This window comes from Salvelinus sp. IW2-2015, linkage group LG19 (assembly GCF_002910315.2).
Source record: "Salvelinus sp. IW2-2015 linkage group LG19, ASM291031v2, whole genome shotgun sequence".
Lineage (NCBI taxonomy): Eukaryota > Metazoa > Chordata > Actinopteri > Salmoniformes > Salmonidae > Salvelinus > Salvelinus sp. IW2-2015.
The window spans coordinates 12,765,114-12,787,509 of record NC_036859.1 but is presented as its reverse complement, the minus strand read 5'-3'; positions in this window follow the sequence as shown (position 1 = coordinate 12,787,509).

Below are 22,396 nucleotides of genomic sequence, written 5' to 3'. Positions count from 1 at the left end.
CATGACTAAGGCACGTTCACGCAGATGAGCAGGGACCCTGGTATTCTTTCTTTTGGTGTTTTTCATAGTCAGTAGAAAGGCCTCTTTAGTGTCCTTCATAACTGTGACCTTAATTGCCTACCGTCTGTAAGCTGTTACTGTCTTAACGACCGTTCCACAGGTGCATGTTCATTAATTGTTTATGGTTCATTGAACAAGCATGGGAAACAGTGTTTAAACCCTTTACAATGAAGATATGTGAAGTTATTTTGGTTTTTATGAATTATCTTTGAAAGACAGGGTCCTGAAAAAGGGACGTTTCTTTTTTTGCTGAGTTTTGAACCATGTAGTAACCAGAAAAGTGTTATACAAAGATTCTTCAAAGTAGCCACCGTTTGCCTTGATGACAGCTTTGCACACCCTTGGCTTTCTCTCAACTAGCTTCACGTGGAATGCTTTTCCAGCAGTCTTGAAGGAGTTCCCACATATGCTGAGCAATTGTTGGCTGCTTTTCCTTCACTCTGCGGTCCAACTCATCCCAAACCATCTCAATTGGGTTGAGGTCGGGTGATTGTGGAGGCCAGGTCATCTGATGGAGCACTCCATCACTCTCCTTCTTGGTCAAATAGCCCTTACACAGGCTGGAGGTGTTGGGTCATTGTCCTGTTGAAAAACAAATGATATTCCGACTAAGTCCAAACCAGAAGGAATGCTTTGGTTGCCATGCTGATTAAGTGTGCCTTGAATTCTAAATAAATCATAGACAGTGTCACCAGCAAAGCACCCCCACACCATCACACCTCCTCGTACATGCGTCACGGTGGGAACCACACACGCAGAGATCATCCGTTCAGTTACTCTGCATCTCATAAAGACACGGTGGTTGGACTCATCAGACCAAAGGACAGATTTCCACCAGTCTAATGTCCATTGCTTGGGTTTCTTTGCACAAGCAAGTCTCTTCTTCTTATTGGTGTCCTTAGTAGTGTTGTTTTGCAGGAATTCAACCATGAAGGCCTGATTCACGCAGTCTCCTCTGAACAGTTGATGTTGCGATGTGTCTGTTATTGGAACTCTGTGAAGCCTTTATTTGGGCTGCAATTTCTGAGTTTGGTAACTCCAACTTATCCTCTGCAGCAGAGGTAACTCTGGGTCTTCCTTTCCTGTGGCAGTCCTCATGAGAGCCAGTTTCAAAATAGTGCTTGATGGTTTCCATACATTTTTGTACATATACGTTGCTAAAATATGTCAATATATTATTTTATTGATTGTTGTTGATGCAGTTATGACAACACAGAGGTGAAGAAACTAGCAGACGTGAAGTATTTATGAGCATCATGCTTCAGGCGAGAACGGAGTGTTCCCTCGTTTGCCGACCTGTTGGAAATTCTCTTTCCCATCAGCCGTGCGGACTCCCTTATTGTTTGAGAACATGACACAAGGACCATCATTTTCCATCCCAGAACGTGTGGCTCCCTGGTAGCGGAGCTGTAGAGGCACAGAGATGAGGAAAAACAGGATACAGGGCAGGGGCAGGGAGGCCCTGTTCATACCAGACTCATGTGAACGTCTCTCTGCAGCCACTGGGCTAGACCTGGGCTGGGGCTCCCCTCTCAGACCTGACTCATGTGAACGTCTCTCTGCAGCCACTGGGCTAGACCTGGGCTGGGGCTCCCCTCTCAGACCTGACTCATGGTGTCTAATGTTGGAGAACGAGACAGTTGAGATGTTCCCATGTCATATTTTCTATTGTGCTTGGCACAGGGGACCAGGAGTCACTTTCTCGTTGAAGGCGTGGGTTGTCGAGACGTTGCCACAAACTGTGCGCCAATGTAAATTGTAAATAAGAATTTGTTCTTAACTGACTTGCCTGGTTAAATAAAGGTTAAATAAAATAACAATTTAAATAAATAGAAATGCAACATGCTGCTGTTGCCCCCATTATCTGCCTACATCAGTTAAGTTTCAGGTGCTTCAATAGTGAAGTAAATTTGATTTGTCTGAATTACCTTATCTGAATTACTTTGATTGACAACCAGATTCTAAATTCATTTATTATAATGTAATGTGATTCAATATGCAAACAATTTTGCTTTGTTTAACTGTGCCAACACCGTTTTCCACTTGGCAATACTATTCTGATTTTAGCAAATAACAAGCTTGTTACCTATCCCAGAAATGTCTAAACAAGTGCTGTTAAATGCATTGAAATGCTGTTTAATTTGCAAAAACCAACATGTCTGTATTGCAAATGAAAGGTCAAGAAACACTACACCTCTCTGTAGCCCCATGAGCAGTGGGGAAAAGTTTAATTGCCAAAATAACTTGTTTGTGTAACATGGTACACTGTCTACGGCAGCTTTATTTAGCCTGTGAAGGTGACATTAGTCACAGGGATATGAAAAGTATTTCAATCCCTCATGCCAACACCACAATATTTTTGATGTGGTCGGTCGAGGGGTGACATTCTGTAGAGAGGCAGATGCCCTGGCATATCTGAGTTATGGCGAGGAATCCTGAACTTTGACACAACCACGGAACAGTGTATAAGAACAATTGGACTGATGACGTCCGTTTTTAACCCCGCATTACTCCACTTTACCTCACCGCCCAATGTTATACTCCACATAGCCCTCGGACTACAAGGTCAGTCTCTATTATAAACTCTGAAAAAAACGCACCCGACTAACACTCTGTTGCTAAAGATCATGTGAAAATATAACTGCTGCGGGTAGTCTGCGTTCCAGATTCTCTCAGTGACAGAAGAGGCACTTGGCACATCTCAGCGACGAGCCAGCCCCACGCCAAACACACTCGATAAACTATTGATGAATAGCAATACATTGTGTTTATTGAACAAATGTATCAGAATGTATTGTTTCTTGTCAACCAGGAAATGTGGACACTCGTTAAAACCTTAAAAATTCCCCAGGCATTTATTTTAACAACAAAGACAGGTGGAAGAGAAGAAGGAGGAGAGGGAGGGGATCGCTCCCAAACAAGAATGGTTTGAGGGAAGTAGGCCAAATAATTTAGGGAATTTTAGATGAGGGACGGACAACACCTTTCATGTTACAGATGCTTCACCTATGCGATCACTGTGCTAACCCTGATGAGGTGGCACAGCCATGGCCTTTGTCATGCACACTAAGAGGCAGACCTGGGTTCAAATAGCATCTGAAATCTTTCAAACACTTTAACTGAGTTTCATTGAGCTTGCCTGACGGGGGGTGCATGGAAGCAATAGAATTGACCCAAAAGGCCAAACCCTTCCCATCTGGCACTCCAGGCAGGCTCAATCAAATGCTCAATTGTTTTTTGAAAGAAACAAAAACAGTTTGAACCCAGGTCTACTGAGAGGATGGGATGTGGTGTGGCCAGGCCTTTGGAATGTGGCTCAGCCTTGGCAAGATCACCTCAAACCGAAAAAGGGGATCCGGCCAATGAATTTGGATCACTGCAGGGGATACACTCGCTATGCCTCGATGGTTCTTGCTTTGGAAAAATATTTTAAAGTCTGAGAAAGTCATTTCTGACCCCATGACCCACGTTCACATGGCTTAGAGAAGGTGGCAGAGGAAACATACACTCCCCTTCATATGTATTTGGACAGTGAAGCGAACATTTTTTATGTGGCTCTATACTCCAGTATTTTGAATTTGACATCAAATGTTTCATATGATGCGACAGTACATAATGTCACTTTTTATTCAAGGATATTTTCATACAAATCTGTTTTACCGTTTGGAAATGAAAGCACGTCATGCATCTAGTCCCCCCATTTGAAGAAGTAATAAGTATTTGGAACATTTAACTTAGTGTATTAAAGTAGTCAAAAGTTTAATATTTGGTCCCATATTCCTTGCACTCAATGACTACATCAAGCTTGTGACTACAAACTTGCTGGATGCATTTGCAGTTTGTTTTGGTTGTTTTTCAGATTATATTTTGTCCAATAGGAACTGAATAGTGAATTATGTATCGTGTTATTTTGGAGTCACATTTATTGTAAGTAAGAATAGAATAAAATATGTTTCTGAACACCGCATTAATGTGGATCTTACCATGATTATGGATGATCATGAATGAATCGTGAATAATGATAAGTGAGAAACCTCCCTCCCCTGGTTGTAGCCTCTGAATGGCATCTCACTCATCATTATTCATGATTCATTCATGATTTTTGTTAATTATGGCATTGTCAGGAATATTTTAAAAGTGTTCAAAAACATCTTATCTACTCAATAAGAAAAAAGAAAAAAATGACAACAGTCATCATTCAGTTCATATTGGGCAAAACATAACAAAAAACACAACCAAAACGAACTGCATGTAGTCATTGATGTAGTCATTGCGTGCTAGGAATATGGGACCAAATACTAAACTTTTGACTACTTTAATACACTAAGTGAATGTGTCCAAGTGAAATGTTCCAATACTTATTACTTCTTCAAATGGGGGGACTAGATACATAAAGTGCTTTCATTTCTAAACGGTAAAAGAAATACAGTGCATTCTGAAAGTATTCAGACCACTTCACTTTTTAAACATTTTGTTACATTACAGCCTTATTCTAAAATCGATAAATTGTATTTTTTACTTATGTAAATGTGAAATGTTTGTTTTTAATTTTAATACATTTGCAAACATTAAAAAAAAACGGTTCGCTTTGTCATTATGGGGTATTGTGTGTAGATTGATGAGGAATATTTTTTATTTCATCCATTTTAGAATAAGGCTAACGTAACAAAATGTGGAAAAAGTGAAGGGGTCTGAATATTTTCCGAATGCACTGTATGTATGAAAATACCTTCAAATGAAAGGTGAGGTTATGTACTGTTGCCGTATATGAAACATTTCATCTCAAATCCAAAATGCTGGAGTATAGAGACAAATGTATTGTAGTTTCACTGTCCAAGTACATTTCCTTCAGAAAGTATTCACACCCCTTTACTCTTTCCACATGTTGTTGTGTTACAGACTGAATTTAACATTGATTACATTTAGATTGTTGGTTACTGACCAATACACAATACCCCATAATGTCAAAGTGGAATGATGTTTATCACATTTTTTACACATTTATTAAAAATGAAAAGCTGAAATGTCTTGAGTCAATAAGTATTCAACCCCTTTGTTATGGCAAGCTTGAATAAGTTCAGGAGTAAAAATGTGCTTAACAAATCACATAATAAGTTGCATGGACTCACTCTGTGTGCAATAATAGTGCTCAACATGACTTTTTTTTATCACTACCTCATCTCTGTACCCCAAACATAACACTTTGTATTAAGGACAAAAGTCAATTGCTTTGAGCTATTACTTTAGTGCCTTGTTGCAAACAGGATGCACACAGGATACAATTATCTGTAAGGTCCCTCAGTCGAGCAGTTAATTTTAAACACAGATTCAATCATAAAGAACAGGGAGGTTTTCCAATGCCTCACAAATAAGGTCAGCTATTGGTAGATGGGTAAAACAAATCTGACATTAAATATCCATTTGAACATGGTGAAATTATTAATTACACTTTGGATGGTGTATTAGTACACCAAGTCACTACAAAGATACAGGCGTCCTTCCTAACTCAGTTGCCGGAGGGTAAGGAAACCGCTCAGGGATTTCACGCTAGGACCCATTTCTCAATACTTTCAAAACTCTTCACACAGTCAGTACAACAGCAGTCTATGTGGGCTAAACTATGGATCATTTTTAATTGCTTTGGCACAAAATGCATTCAATGACTACATCTTTCAAATTTCATGAATTCTTTTCTCACACAGACACAACCACCACCAAAACTCTATGTGCCTACAGGCCAATTTGCACATGTTTACATACTCTTTTCAAAACTGTTAAACTTAAGTTCACAACCTAACATAACACACAATTGAATAAGACAGCAATTTGCTACATTTCTACAGTAATACCCCATATTGAAATATATTATAAATCTAAAGAAATGACTATCAAAACAATTACACAAACCACAGCTGATTCTCATTGTAGCTGAACACCTACCTAGGTGTTAGTCTTTCAATTTCATTACCATCTTTACAAAAGGGAATAATAGGATTAATGATGTACTGTAATGTAAACATGGACCCAGCCAGAGATAGAGAAGTGGCTGACAAAGGAAGAAGAGTGGCTGGGAGAGGGAGAGGAGTACATATGTGTGGTGGAAGAAGACTGAGAGGAAGATCAAGAGCTGTAGTCTCAGATGAGATTAGGGCCACTATAACTGATCATGTAATAATTCATGTTCTATCAATGAGAGAGGCTGGTCTGAGAGTGCAGCCAAATCTGCAACGCTCAACAGTGGCATCTATTGTGAGAAATTTCCAGCAAAACAACAGTAAGATATGCAGTCTGCAAGGGCAGCTGACTGAACTGCACATTACAGAAGTAAATTGAGCAAAGTCTTCAAACCCACTTGTGTGTAATTGTTTTTGTATTTCTGCGTAGGACTCAACGGTTACCTCCCACAGGCGGGAGATGTAGGATTTTCACTGCTGTGCAGGAAACTGCAATCATTGATATGGTCATCAGAAACAATGGCATAAAACTCACAGAGATTGTTGGCAGACAACATTACATTTGGAAATATTCACAATGTAAGCATAACAACTATTTCTAGAGCCCTGAAACAACATCAAGTCAGGATGAAGAAGTTGTACACTGTCCCCTTTGAGAGGAACTTTGACCGAGTCAGGCAACTCAGGAACCAATATGTCCAGGTAAGATGACTATAAAATACAGAACTGGTTTTGAACAAAACCAAACAGGGCAGAGGCACCCAATGGCATGTTTTTAGGTATAATGTAAACTACCGCAATAGCCTAACTCTTATGTTGCCTTGTGGATTTATTTTAGAGAGTCATGGAGATTGAAGCCAGGCAAACACCCCACATATTCGTCTTTGTGGATGAGGCTGGTTTCAACCTGGCCAAAGCACGGCGGCGAGGAACGAATGTGATTGGGAAAAGAGCCACAGTGGATGTCCCGGGCCAGAGGGGTGCCAACATCACAATGTGTGCAGCAATATCCTCTGATGGATTGCTGTTACACAKACCARTAATTGGGCCGAGCATCTCATTTCATTCCTGGATGACCTCTATGGAAGGGTTGTGCCAGGTGAGGAAAGGGTTGCAGTGAGGCGAAATCAGCCAACGTTTCTAATTGTATGGGACAATGTGGCATTTCACCACTCCCGTGCCGTCACAGGGGGTTTGCAGCCCATCCCAGGATGGTGTCACTTTTCTTCCCACCTTCCTCAACCCTATAGAGGAATTATTTTCCTCATGGAGGTGGAAGGTTTATGACGACCATCCACATGATCAAATGTCCCTCCTGGACGCAATGAATGCTGGATGCCTGGACATATCTGCAGAAGATTGCCAGGGATGGACCAGGCATGCCAAAATATTATTTTCTAGGTGCATTGCCCAAGATGACATAAGATGTGATGTGAATGAGAACCTGTGGCCAAATGCAGAAGACAGGGTTGACTAGCATTGCTACTGTATCTGTACCTGTAGATGGTGTATATACAAGTTATTGTATTTTGGAATCACTCAATGCCAAAAAATGACATAAAACCTATTGAAGCATATTGCATCATGTCTGATTCATTCCTGTAACATATACTGCAGTGAATTCTAAACAGTAGAGAGTTGTCATTCTTGTTTTTGTAAAGACATTTTACAAAGTAAAACATTGTGTAATGCTACCTGTTGTTAGTGTTTTTTAGGTCATTGTTTTATGAGTGACAAAGTGTGCTTGTTGGGTGACAACCATTGCTAGTGTTATGGAAGAATGAGTTGATTTGAGACTTGTATTAAGTGTTTTGGTAGTTTTAGTGCATTTTGGATAGGAAATGAACTGCTATGCCAAGCTGAACGTTGGTTAGGAGAACTGTGTGAGGAGTTTTGAAAAAGTTACCTAAGTATTGAGAAATGGGTCCTGGCGATTGTAAAAAAGAAAAGAAAAGGAAAACGGTTGTAATGGCTGTGATAAGAGAAAACTGAGGATGGATCAACAACATTGTAATTACTCCACAATACTAACCTAAATGAAAGAGTGAAAAGAATGAAGCTTGTACAGATTAAAAATACTTTTTGCAACAAATGTGGCAAAGCAATTAACTTTTTGTCCTGAATACAAAGTATTATGTTGGGGGAAAATCCAATACAACACATTACTGAGTACCACTCTCCATATTTTCAAGCATAGTGGTGGCTGCATCATGTGTATAATCACTAAGGACTGTTGAGCTTTTCAGGATAAAAATATATATGGAATGGATCGAAGCACAGGCAAAATCTTAGAGGAAAACCTGGTTCAGTCTGCTTTCCATCAGACACCCGGGAGATGAATTCACCTTTCAGCTGGACAATAACCTAAAACACTTGGCCAAATCTACACTGGAGTTGCTTTCCAAGAAGCTAGTGAATGTTCCTGAATGACCGAGTTACAGTTTTTACTTAATTAAATCTACTTGAAAATCTATGGCAAGACCTGAAAATGGTTGTCTAGCAATGATCATCAACCAGCTTTAAGAAATGTTGCACAATCCAGGTGTGGAAAGCTCTTAGAGATTTACCCAGAAAGACTGTAATTGCTGCCAAATGAGCTTCTACAAAATGGGTGTGAATCACAGAAGGTTGGTGGCACCTTAATTGGGGAGGACGGGCTCATGGTAATGGCTGGAGCAGAATTAGTGGAATGGTATCAAACACATCAAACACACGGCTTGATGCCATTCCATTCGCACTGTTCCAGCCATTATTATGAGCCGTCCTCCCCTCAGCAGCTTCCGTTGGTGTGAATACTTAGGTAAATGAGATATTTCTGGAGAAAAAAACAAGAATTACAGATAATGTTGGCAAAACAATTTATACAGATTTCCAACATATTTTTCCTGGAATATTAAATATTCTTGTGAATAGAGATTTACATTAAGAGTGTTGCGCCAATAAGCATGGTTAGGCTAGCCTACCACATTTTATCAGCGATTTTTTTAAATCTATGACTGGGAAACTTCCTCCCAAAATAGTGAAAAGGAAGCCTCAGACATATAAGAAATTCAATAACTTAATTTTTAGAGAGAGAGCAAGGGCAGACACAGGGCACATCAAAAAAGCCACTTGGTTAATCCTTGTCTTGAATTGTTTTTCTCTCACAGCAACCACAAAGCTCTAATTTCTTATTTGTTTAAAATGCCTTATGCTAAACGTAGTGATTGGAAATTGTATGTGTTGGAGGAAAGTCACATTTCCACAATGTGGGGAGCTGGGATATATACAGTGGCAGTTCTTCAATGGTTTCCTTTAGTGGATAAAAAAAGATAAAAAGAAAAAGGAGAAAAACATACAGAGGGAAAGGATGGGCCATTGAGTTTGTGTATCCACTGACATCAGCCAATGCTGTCAACTAGACCCCCAAACATGTACTTAAGCGAACTGCACACTCCCTTTTCCCCACATCCCATCCCAGAGCCCTTTATGTTGTCCACACAATGGAAATCCAAACACACAAGAAAGATATTTCCATGCAAATGTGAAATCCATACAGGAAAATAGAAAATATCATGCAGTTTCAAGTTTCCCCATGCACCCAAAAACAACAACACATGCTTCTGTAAAATACTCTAACTGCCAGCCCTCCAAGCTACTGCCTTTCAATTAGGTTTCCTAAAGTATATCAACTTGACAAATATGGACGGATGCAACCTCTTGATTTGTATTGAGCCCTATCACTAAATCATTGTTGCGGTGTCCTAACACTTGCAAAAAATTGCAGTGGAACAGCATTAATGACAGAAATGTCCGGCCACAGTCAGAAGTTCTAAGTAGTATTTTCTTAGCGCTCTGGAAAAACGACATGTTTCGTTTTGGCCTACAGTGACAATATAATCCACAGTTGTTAAGTTCACTAAACAGACACGATCACCAAAAAGGCAAAAGGTACAGTGAATTTCAATGTTTGCCATAAAGAGATCCCATTTGTTGAAAAACATATTGTATGACTCTTTCTCAGCTAGTCTCAGTGATTAAATGTAATTTTGAAACCAAAGGTAAGCTAATCAAACCAAAGTTTATTGGTTGTGTACACAGTTGTGCAGACGTTATCGCAGGTGCATCGAAATGCTTATGTTCTTAGCTCCAACAATAAATATACACTGTATGTATGTGAATGGTGTGTATGACAGTATGGACAGTATATTAATAGAAAAGGTGTGTACAGCAGTAGTAAATAGCATGAGCCATGACTACAAGACAGTATATACATATAAAGTGGGTAAAACAGTATGTAAACATTATTAAAGTGACCAGCGTTCAATGACTCTATGTACATTGAAGCAGTCTCTAAGCTATAGGTTAGAGTACCGGGTGGTAGTCGGCCAGCGACAGTGTCTAAGGTTCATGAAAGGGTACTGGGCAGGGGCTGGCTAGTAATGACTGTAACAGTCTGCTGGCCTGGAGATGGAAGCTGTCAATCAGTCTCTCGGGTACCAGCTTTGATGCACGTGTACTGTCTCCATCTTCTAGATGGTAGCGGGGTGAACAGGCCATGGCTCGGGTGGCTGAGGTCCTTGATGATCTGTAGATGATGATGATCTGTAGATGATCTGTAGATATCCTGGAGGGCAGGCAGTGTACCCCCGATGATGCATTGGGCTGACCGCATCACCCTCTAGAGAACTGTGCGGTTGCGGGTGGTGCAGTTGCCATACCAGGCGGTGATACAGGCCGAGAGAATGCTCTCGATGGTGCATCTGTAGAAGTTGCGAGGGTCTTACGGCCCAAGCTGAATTTCTTCAGCCTCATGAGGTTGAAGAGGCGCTGTTGCGTCTTCTTCACCACACTGTCGATGCGAAGGAACAATTTAAGGTCCTCAGCAATGTAGATGCAGGGGAACTTGAAGCTTTTTGAAGCAAGTGAGGACAACATACTAGGATAGGGAGAGATTGAATACTGTATGTCCGTAAACACTCCAGCCAGCTGGTCTGCACATGCTCTGAGGACCCGGCTTGGGATACCGTCTGGGCCGGAAACCTTGTGAGGGTTAACACGCTTGAATATCTTACTCTAATTCATGATCCTAGCCACCACAGAGAATGGGACATGGGAAAGGTAGACAATCTACAATTACTTAAAATCGCTGGGTGGGTCAGTGTTTGGATTAGCTCCTCTTGTATCAGATAATGCGTCCGTACTTGTGTCATATCGCTTCAATGTGCCTTACACACATTGAAATCACAAAAACACATGGCATGGTGTTAATTAAGATCATGTAGTTCTGGTCCCCATAATTGACTACTTTCTACCATGGTCTGTGTGGTCTGCCATTATTTAATTTTCATGTTTTCTTCTCCCATTTTAAATATGGTCACTGATATCATCATCACTGGTGTCCCCCTGGACTGGGGACAACAGGGACAGGCCGTGGGAAAGTATATAAAAGTGGCAGTAAAATGATGATCACCCTTCTGATAGGACTGTAATTATTTGTCCCTGAACACCCCCTCCCAGTCTTCTTAGAGAGACTGTCATCTGATACAGTATAATGCTGTAATTGCTTGCTGACCTATAAGGCCTACGCTGGTTGATCACAGGTTTGTAATTTTACTGTGTAAGTTAAAGTTCAGATACAAAAGGGGGTGTCCCCATCAACTGAAGGTGAAGTGTCTCTCTTTCTGCTTGATTACTGAAATACATAGGATCAGATTCTAAAGTATAACACGGTTATGCAACATTGACTACATTTATGGACATTGTGGGCTCGTCAGCTCACTTTTCACAATTAAATGTTGTGTAATAGTACGTGAATGTTGTTCCTTAGTCTAAGTGGAATACATATTCCATTCTTAGAAAATATAATAATCATGCTCCATTAACCTCCAAGGTTTCAGATTTGGCAGAATTCAAGCAGGAGCCACACTTTTCCGTGAGAGCACATTGTTAATGCAAGAGGCTAAAGGAAACAGCACAGACCTCCAAGGACAGATATAAATGTCATCAGATTTTAAGGCACTACATTTTTTAAGACTGACCCCATAAGTAAATGGTCACGTATGCGTTTTGGTGTCCCCACTGTAATGCAATATATTTGATTGGCACCTCAATAAATGTAAAAAGAATCTATTGGCAAGGGTATCTTTGACAAATTGAGAATTGGCAGAGTTTACCCCACCATACCTAACATGTAACACTTGAGAATGAGTCACTTTACCACACTTTCCATTTGCCAAAGACATTTACGTGTTCGGCCACCATGCCAAAGACAACTCATAGATCAGAGAGGGAGAGAGAGGCTGCACATCACTGTGGAAACCCTAACATAAATTCCATTATGAATGTTTTATTTTGAAAAACATTCCTTAATGAACATAATTAATAAAATGTGTGGACTGTCGTTTGTAATGTGTTCAATGCCTGTGCGAGCTCACAGCTCCCTTCTCTTCTTTGTGTTTTAGTTGAGTGTGAGAGCAGAGAAAGACAGGTCCACCTCCTAGACGTGTGAAGTTAAAAGATGAGCAGTGTTCATTTGCATCCATGATGATGCCACATGACCACTTGCCAACTTCATTTACAATCAACAGTTACATTAAACTGAACTTAAGTTTCATTTGAATTGATAGTATAGAATATATGATGGAGAATGGTGATGCTGTAATAGGTGGTGTGATCTCTTATAGGCCTACTTATATAGACAGAGTTATGTTAGTGACATGGTGATGAAAGTAGATCAGTTTGGGTATTGACACGAGCTGACAAGTCTGTATTTTCTCGTCATGCGTGAGCATAAAGTATATTTTTGGATACTCTTTTATATAATTCTAGCATATGTCACATATTGTTTCCATTGGATGGATATTTATATAATATATAAATCTCTTTGAATATAAAAGCAGAGAGAAATTTAAGAATATGGCCTCAGTCACGAACCGAATGTGGGCAATAAACAACAAGTCACGCAAATGTACACTTTACATGCAACACAGTTGGTGCTTCACTTATCCATTATGTTCGAGCTTGTTTTCCTCCTCTCTCCTTGCGTAACTATTACTCCCCTACTAAAACAATATACAACAGATTTTGTACTGGGGCCTTTAATGACTAAATAAATTAATATTGAGTCATGTACTTTGGCTGGGTCTCAAAGGGGAAAGGGCTGTAGAATAGACTTCCCACAATGGGAGACATACAGACATTAGCTGCTATAGGGGTTCCCTCGACAGAAGCACCACCATGCAGTCAGTCAGTGTCGGGCTGTCACGCCCTGACCATAGAGAGCTTTTTATTCTCTATGTTGGTTAGGTCGGGGTGTGACTAGGGTGGGTTATCTAGGTGATTATAATTCTATGTTGGCCTGGTATGGTTTCCCAATCAGAGGCAACTGTTTATCGTTGTCTCTGATTGGGGATCATATTTAGGCAGCCATTTCCCCATTGTGCTTTGTGGGATCTTGTCTATGTATAGTTGCCTGCGAGCACTACATGAGCTTCACGTTTCGTTTTGCACTTTGTTTTCTTTGTGTTTCACTACCTAATAAAGAGGATGGAACCATACCACGCTGCATCTTGGTCCACTCATCATAACGAGTGTGACACTGGCAGGCCTCTGTTAGCATCGGGACCTGCTTGTTTTCTTAATGGGAACCAATTATTAACCAGTTACTAAATACTCTCTTCTGACAACCTGCCCGGGGTTCAGGAAAGGGCTCCAGAGAGATAACAGTGTTACATACTGTAGGTTTGGTGGGGGAAACGGGTAAAGCCAAGGGAGTGACAGAAAAGAGAAGACGCCAAGGGATATTGAGAGAGGTGGTGGCAGACAGAACTTGGGAGAGCCCGGTTGAAATCACGACATTGGCTTTCATTTTCCCTGATGGGAGACACCTGTACCATGCTAGTGGTAATAGGAAAGAGTGAGCATGAACGTGTCAGAATTACAAAAATGTGGCTCAGAGGAGACCCTGCTGCTTTCTCCTTTATGTTTACTCAAAATTCAAAAAGGCACTCGCACGTCTGAGCTATCTTTTTTGCAGGTGAATGGTAACAGTTGAATAAAATGAGAGAAAAAGGAACCCGCACACTGCTCTTGATAGTATCACTGCTCTTTAATAAGCTTTACGTAAAGCTTATTAAAGAGCAGTGTGTGGGTTCCTTTTTTCTCCTTTGCGCTTCTTAAAATGCTCACGTTATTGGGGAGGATATTGTATACTGTTTCTTATTTCATGTCAGTAACAGACCAATGACTAATTGTAATGTATGTGTACATGGTGCCTTGTTAGTCAGGTTTGTGTCATTTACTAAGTGATTGAATATGATCATGGTGAAGGAGGCTCTTGGTACAACTAACAGAGGAAATTGAGCTCTGATTTTATGTATATATTATGTTTTGTCTGGCCAAAACGAAACCTAATTTACCTCATCATAAGTAGTCTTAGCAGGTCATGAAAAGTGTGATTTCTCACCCACCAGGCTTATTTACTACAGCCCTGGTGGTATGCCAGATCAACTGTGTGATTATGAGGATTGCATCTGTGGGAGGGAAGTTGTTAATAACAAACTTGGCAGTTATTTTCTCATGAATCATACAATGTAGTGAAAATTGGCCTCTAAAATGATTACATAATTTGGAAACAATGACAAAATGGATTGGAAATGTCATGGGTCGTTCCACCAAATCGGTGCCTTTTGAGATGTGTAACTTTCAATTTCAACTAATCTTAACATTCTGTCATAAAGAGCACATGTTCAACTTAATAAAACACATGTTTTCCCATTTAAAGAGGTTAAATAAAACAATTACTATAGCAAGTCCCTATTAACTGCCAAATAAAGTAACAGGGTTGACCGTACCAGGGTTGACCATAACAGGCTTGACCGTAACAGGCTTGACGATTTCATCTTATATCAGCCATAAATCTCCTTGTGACAGGGGAAATGGAAGCTTGTTGTGTGCAACGTGGAGGGACAATGGAATCCAAGCTTCACAAAAAAATGTAATTGTTAAAACAATTCTAGCCTGTCTATCTACGGGTAACAGGGTTGACGTTTTATGCTCGACCCACTCAGTTTTCCACCACAAAACACCAGAAAATTGAGTACAACCAGCTCACCTGCTTTTACGGTATGATTTCGCTTTTAGATGTTCATTGTTTATTTAGATTTTTAGATTGAAATAGCGTCAACACATCAAAACGAGAGTTCAGTTCACGTAACAGGGTTGACCTTAAAATGAGGGACTGGTTTTATTTTTTTTCCTTTAAATGAATCACTAATCACATGAAACAAATAATAATCTTCAGAAATTTCTTTGTCAAAGCAACAAAACTAGGGCTTTACAATAGCCACATTTCCATCCACAGTTTTTATTAGAGTAAAGTCTTACCATATAGAGCCCCACAGTGGAGGTGTCATAATTGTCACGCTCGCTATCCTCAAACTCCCTGTCATAAATCGACCAAGGCACAGCGTGCATGTAGTTCCACATCTTTTAATGAAAGTGAAACAACCAAAAAACAAACAGGTAAACAGCAAAGAACGTGACGCAACCYAGGTGCACACAAACACACACGGAAAATAATTACCCACAAAACACAGGTGGGTAAAGGCTACCTAAGTATGGTTCTCAATCAGAGACAACGATAGACAGCTGCCTCTGATTGAGAACCACACCCGGCCAAACACATAGAAATAGAAAATCATAGAACATAGAACATAGACTGCCCACCCAAATCACACGCTGACCAAACCAAAATAGAGACATAAAACGCTCTCTACGGTCAGGGCGTGACAATAATACCCATATAACCTGTCAAACAGAGAAATGGTTCATTTTTCCACCATTCATTTTTCCCATAGGGGAATTTAGAAACACTTCAAATAAGGTCTGTATTTCTGGTAGGCTTACTCTGGCATGAAGTTGTGATAACCATGTAAATTTCTCTCAGACAAGGTGACTTTTATCAATATATTCAGCTGTATTTACACTCAGATTCAAAAATGCTAGCATCAATAGCATCAAAGTAGACATCATGCAAATCTACAAATCTCTAGCTGACACCTTTGCTGACAGGTATTGTGTCAATTTCAAACTTGCACAGAATACACAGAATTGTTCGTTTAAACACATTTTGCCAATTTATTCAATATTACATTTAACTAACATTAGATGGTTAATCCAGAGAGATTCTTACCTTTGCCTCGATTCGGCAGTCTCGTRTAGATCATGGCATTTGGAGTTCTTTATGATAGCCACATTAGCAGCTAATTAGCATTTCATTTTGGGYGGTAAATACAGGTGAATTTATTGGTAAAAGTCACCTTATCCTAAAGTGATTTACACAGTCATTATTTTAAGGTTTGTAAAATCCCTTATGGTAAAAATMAATGGTGGAAAAACGATTGGAACCATTTCCCTGTTTGACCTCTAGGTTTTATGGGTACTATGACTCATACTCTGGTACTCTATAAAAACAAACTCACGACAGCTGTGATGGAAACAGGAAGTTTTGGTACAATTTTATAAGCCATTTGTTCGTTCGACATGGTGAAATCTTTTTGTGTCTAAAATTCATTATGCGAGAAATGCAAGTGGAAACGACTTTATGCTCAAATATTGATATAATAACCATCATATCGAAGTTAACTTGGAGTCATGTGATGATATGGTGTGCGCTCCTCCCACTACAACTCAGGAAACCATGCAGTTTATTAGGCTACAGATTAAATGAATGATGATGAACTTCACAGGGTTGTGAAAGTACACAGTATGAGCTTGATGCTCCTTTCCATTAATGTCGAGGGTCTTATTCTGGTGACATGATGATCGATGCTTGACTAACGTTTGACAAGTAAAAATATTCTCGCTCTTATCCATACTAATCTCATCATGTAGACTAATGTACCAGCAGTGTCCACCCTCACTGTTTGTGCAAGCTGTTGGCTAGGGCGCATGTGCCAAGGCCAGACTAGGCACATTTCTATTTAACGCAACAGTTTTTGTGACAAAATTATCGGTAGAGTTGAAAATGCGATGGAAACACATTGAACATTAAAATGTTTATTTGGTTCATGAAAACTTTACATTTTGTATGCACTACGTAATCACCCACTGATTTTTAACCGCAACAAGTCAGTTTGGTGGAAACGCAGCACTGGTCTTTATTCATATTAAAACTTTATTCATATAAAAAAGTATATTATATCTATATAAGTCTATATTACAGGGTACTTCAGTGAATATAACATTCAATAATGGTGCACAATTTGTACTTGAAATATCAAAGGGATAATGTCACTCATTTTGGGAACGACCCTCATACCACTAATAGTATTGATATACCAAACTAGGCTTTGAACCAGGGTTATCTACACAACTCAAAGGTGCATTAGCCTCCTAAGCTAAAGCCTAGGCATCAGCTTCAGGAGCGTCTCATGCATGGCTACTAAAAGGGAAAATCCGTTCTACAAAACAGGGAACTGATGAAAAATGTAGTGACTACATGGAAAAAGTAGAGACAGTCTTCCTCCAACACTCAAGCTGAGTTGACCCCTTGTGAGGGGAATAAGTATGGTGATTGTTGACATGTTATCTAAATGGATTGAAGCTTTCCCTTGCAGGAGAGCCACAGCAGCTCCGTGGAAAACGCACTTGTGAGAGAGATCATACCCAGGTGGGGTKTACCGTCAAAAATATCTTCTGACAATGGTCGACATTTGGAAAATGAGATTGTTCAACCCCTGTCTGAGGCTTTGCAGATTGATTTGAGAACTCATTGTGCCTATCATTCCCGATCTGTGGTTGCGGTGGAAAGGGCGAATCAATCTCTGAAAATTGAAGTAGTCAAACTGATTGGTGAAACAAGCCTGACATGGGTGAAAGGGCTTCCATTGGCACTGATGAGAGCCAGAACCCATACAGTTACTGGTCTCTCTCCACATGAAGTGCTGACTGGCCGTCCCATGCGGATGACAAATACGCCTTTTCCCCAGAAAAGGTTGTCCCTGCAAAAAATGGAGGAAGACATGTTTGAGTGTCGTGTCACCCTTAACAGTGTTCTTAAGACTATTTTCCCCGGGTGAAGGCTTCTTTGCCAAATCTAGCAGGTGGAGCTGAACACTGTTTGAACCCAGGTGATTTCGTGGMGGTGAAAGACTTCAGGAGAAATAGTTGGAAGGACCCCCCTTGGAGAGGCCCGTACCAAGTTCTTCTGACCACCCCCACTGCAGTGAAGGTTGCTGAGAGAGATACCTGGATCCATGAGTCGCACTGCAGACGAGTTCCTGATCCAGAAGAAGATGGGTCCTCGGCAGTTCCAGTGTTGCAGTGTGGCCCTCCTCTGCATTAGCACAGGAGTGCTAATGAGAACAGTAGGTTGTCCCCTTGTGGGAAACCTGCCAGAGGGTAGAAGGAGCCCTGAGCGATAGGGGCCAATGCAAGCCCGGAGTAGAGGCCCAGAAGTAGATGGTCATTGTTGAAAGAGCCCTGCTGGGCACTCACAACAATGAGGACAATTTGTTCTTAGCTAGAGCAGATATGGTTGCTAATCTTACATCTGGACAAAAAAACATGTTGGGTGTGTGGTTTGGGGCCAGTTAAGGTAGGAGCAGATTTACCACTTGTGGGAGTTCCCATAGAGGTAAATTTGACTATGCAAATGAGCTTACCATTCTTAGTGGAAATGCCACATAACCCTGACCCCATGACATTCTCTGCATTACAGTGGCTTGTGAAAGTATTCACCCCCCTTGGCATTTTTCCTATGTTGTTGCCTTACAACCTGGAATTAATATTGATTTTTGCGGGGTTTCTATCATTTGATTTACACAACATGCCTACCACTTTGAAGATGCGTAATGTTATGTTTATGACAGTGTTATGTGGGCTTCTGGCCCCCAACAGTTCAAAGAATATGTTACCTTCCCGTCTTCAAACACAGAGGAAGATGGATAATGACCTGCACTCTTGTGAGAAATCAGTCCTGCAGGTCACATGTCTTTCTGTTCATCCTCTATACCTCCAGGTGCCCAGAGATGAAGCAGATAGCACAAAACGGCACTGCAGACCTGCTTAAGGCCACCTCGCTGCTCCAGCTGCAATACTAGCATCTCTTTTTAGAAGCACATTTTCTCTAATGATTTCTGTACTGACAGAATGTCTGTGTATGATCATAGCATGGCTGTAGCCCAGGGATAGAGATGTGTGTTATTTCCCCCCAAATCTAGAAGGTATTTCATGGAAGTATTGTCCACTGGTTTCTGGGGTGAAACAACTCATAGTGTTATTGACAAATTCTCTCACGCACCTCAACTGTCCTGTCCAAGTCGAATCTGCATGTGGTTCTTTACAGCCAACCCCTGTGTGAGAGTTGTTGCAAAATAGTAATTGTCTAATTGATGTAATATTTAGAATAGTGAAACTCTCTGACTATATGTACATTTGGGTGAGTGGATATATAAAGCATGCGAGGTCAGTAGTTGACAGTAGACAGTCTAATGCATCTTTGGAGATCAAATGAGTGCCATTATGCACTGATTCTCCTCAGGCTTTTGGTGATAAAAGCTAGAACAGTGAGGCTCTCCAGACCAGTTCTGCTGTCCCTGCACAGATAAGTGACTTCCTCTTTTGAAATGTCCTATACTCCTCATTGGATGAGCAGCGTAATCAAAAAACACTTTTCTTTAAAACCCATTTCCCTCAATGCTAGGTCTGCTCTTCCAAGGAGGACAGCTTTTCTTTGCCTCCAAGGTCAGTGTGGACACAGTCCATGCTAAACCAACATCACCTTTGAGTGCAAGGACCATTGATACGGTGTCCATATTAGGACAGTCACACATCCACAACGTACGTTAATTCTCTTTTCCACTGTCCGCCGATTATTGATTGCATTTTCAGTATCTGTTGTCATCAAAGAGCGGTACCGGAGCGCCAAGTCTAGGTCCAAAAGGCTTCTTAACAGCTTCTACTCCCAAGCCATAAGACTCCTGAACAGCAAATCAAATGGCTACCCAGACTTTTTGAATTTTATACTTTTTTTCATCAGTTTATTTTAGTAAATACTTTCTTATCACTTATTTTTCTTAAAACTGCATTGATGGTTCAGGGCTTAAAGGCTAGGCGTCCCGCTAGCGGGACAACTTCCACTGAAGCTGAAGGGTGRGCAATTCAAATAAATAATCTTAAAAATTATGGATATTAAACATTTAGGTACATACAAGTGTTTTATATCGGTTGAAAGCTTAAATTCTTGTTAATCTAACTTCCGATTTACAATAGACTTTATAGTGAAAGCATGCCATGCGATTGTTTGAGGACGGCGCCTCACATCAACATATTTTTCCACCGGCACAGGTTTCATAAAATCACAAATAGCGATTAAATATTCACTTACTTTTGAAAATTATCCTCTGATTTGTCATCCAAAGGGTCCCAGCTATAACATGTAGTCTCGTTTTGTTCGGYAAAAATCCTTCTTTATATCCCAAAAAGTAAATTTATTTGGCCCCATCGATTTGAGTAATCCACTCGTTCAACATGTCAAAATAAGTTTCTATCTATTCCTCAGGTACCCTAAAATGTAATTAAACTATAATATTTCATACGGAAGGAAGTATGTTCAATAGGAAAGCAATATTAGCAGGTGTGCGTGCGTGCGTCCTCTTCATCGCGCGCGCAAACACAGATTTCCAAACTGGTGTCGTTGTACTGAAACTCATATTTCTTACTCGTTATTCAAGTTACAAGCCTGAAACCTTGAAAAAAGACTGTTGACACCTAGTGGAAGCCATAGGAATTGGATATGCCCCTATGCTTTCCATTGTAAGAGCATGGGCTCTCCATATCTATTGTGTTATAGTCTCATACATTATTTTAAAATTTCTACAAACGTCAAAGTGTTTTCTCTCCAATGGTACCAATTATATGCATATCCTGGCTTCTGGGCCTGAGTAACAGGCAGTTTACTTTGGGCACGTCAGTCAGGCGGAAAGGACCCTAGCCCTAAGATGTTGTAAGTAAGCATTTCACTGTATTCGGCGCATGTGACAAATACCATTTGATTTGATTTGAGTACCACTCTTCATATTTTCAATAATGGTGGTGGCTACATCATGTTATGGATATGCTTTTCATCGGCAAAGACTAGGGAGTTTTTTTAAAAATGTAAATAAACAGCATAGAGCTAAGCACAGGCAAAATCCTAGAAGAAAACCTGGTTCAGTTTTCTTTCCAACAGCCACTGGGAMCCAAATTCACCTTTCAGCAGGACAATAACCTAAAACACAAGGCCAAATATACACTGGAGTTGCTTACCAAGACGACATTGAATGTTCCTGAGTGGCCAAATTACAGTTTTGACCTAAATCGMCTTGAAAATCTATGGCAAGACTTGACATTGGCTGTCTAGCAATGATCAACAACCAACTTGGTTGAAGGTTGAAGACTTTTTATAAGAAACATCTAATTTATATAAGTATTCAGACCCTTTCCTATGAGACTCAAAATTGAGCTCAGGTGCATCCTCTTTCCATTGATCATCCTTGTTTCTACAACTTGATTGGAGTCCACCAGTGTTAAATTAAATTGATTGGACATGATTTTGAAAGGCACACACCTGTCTATACAAGGTCCCACAGTTGACAGTGTATGTCAGAGCAAAAACCAAGCCATGAGGTCGAAGGAATTGTCCGTAGAGCTCCATTCTTAAAGGGAAGAAGTTTGGTAGCACCAAGACTCTTCCTAGAGCTGGCCGTCTGGCCAAACTGAGCAATCGAGAAGGGCCTTTGTCAGGGAGGTGACCAATAACCCGATGGTCACTTTGACAGAACTCCAGAGTTTCTCTGTGGAGAAGGGAGAACCTTCCAGAAGGACATCCATCTCTGCAGCACTTCACCAATCAGGTCTTTATGGTAGGGGGGCCAGACCGAAGCCACTCCTCAGTAAAAGGCACATCCCAGCCCACCTGGAGTTTGCCAAAAGGCACCTAAAGGACTCTCAGACCATGAGAAACAAGATTCTGGTCTGATGAAACCAAGTTTGAACTCTATGGCCTGAATGCCAAGCGTCATGRCTGGAGGAAACCTGACACCATCACTACGGTGAAGCATGGTGATGGCAGCATCATGCTGTGGGGATGTTTTTCAGCGGCAGGGACTGTGAGACTAGTCAGGATCGAGGGAAAGATGAACGGATCAAAGTACAGAGAGATCCTTGATGAAAACCTGCTCCAGAGCGCTCAGGACCTCAGACTGGGGCAAATGTTTAACTTCCAACAGGACAACGACCCTAAGCACACAGCCAAGACAACGCAGGAGTGGCTTCGGGTCTTTGAATGTCCTTGAGCGGCCCGGCCAGAGCCTGGACTTGAACCAGATCGAATATCTCTGGAGAGACCTGAAAATAGC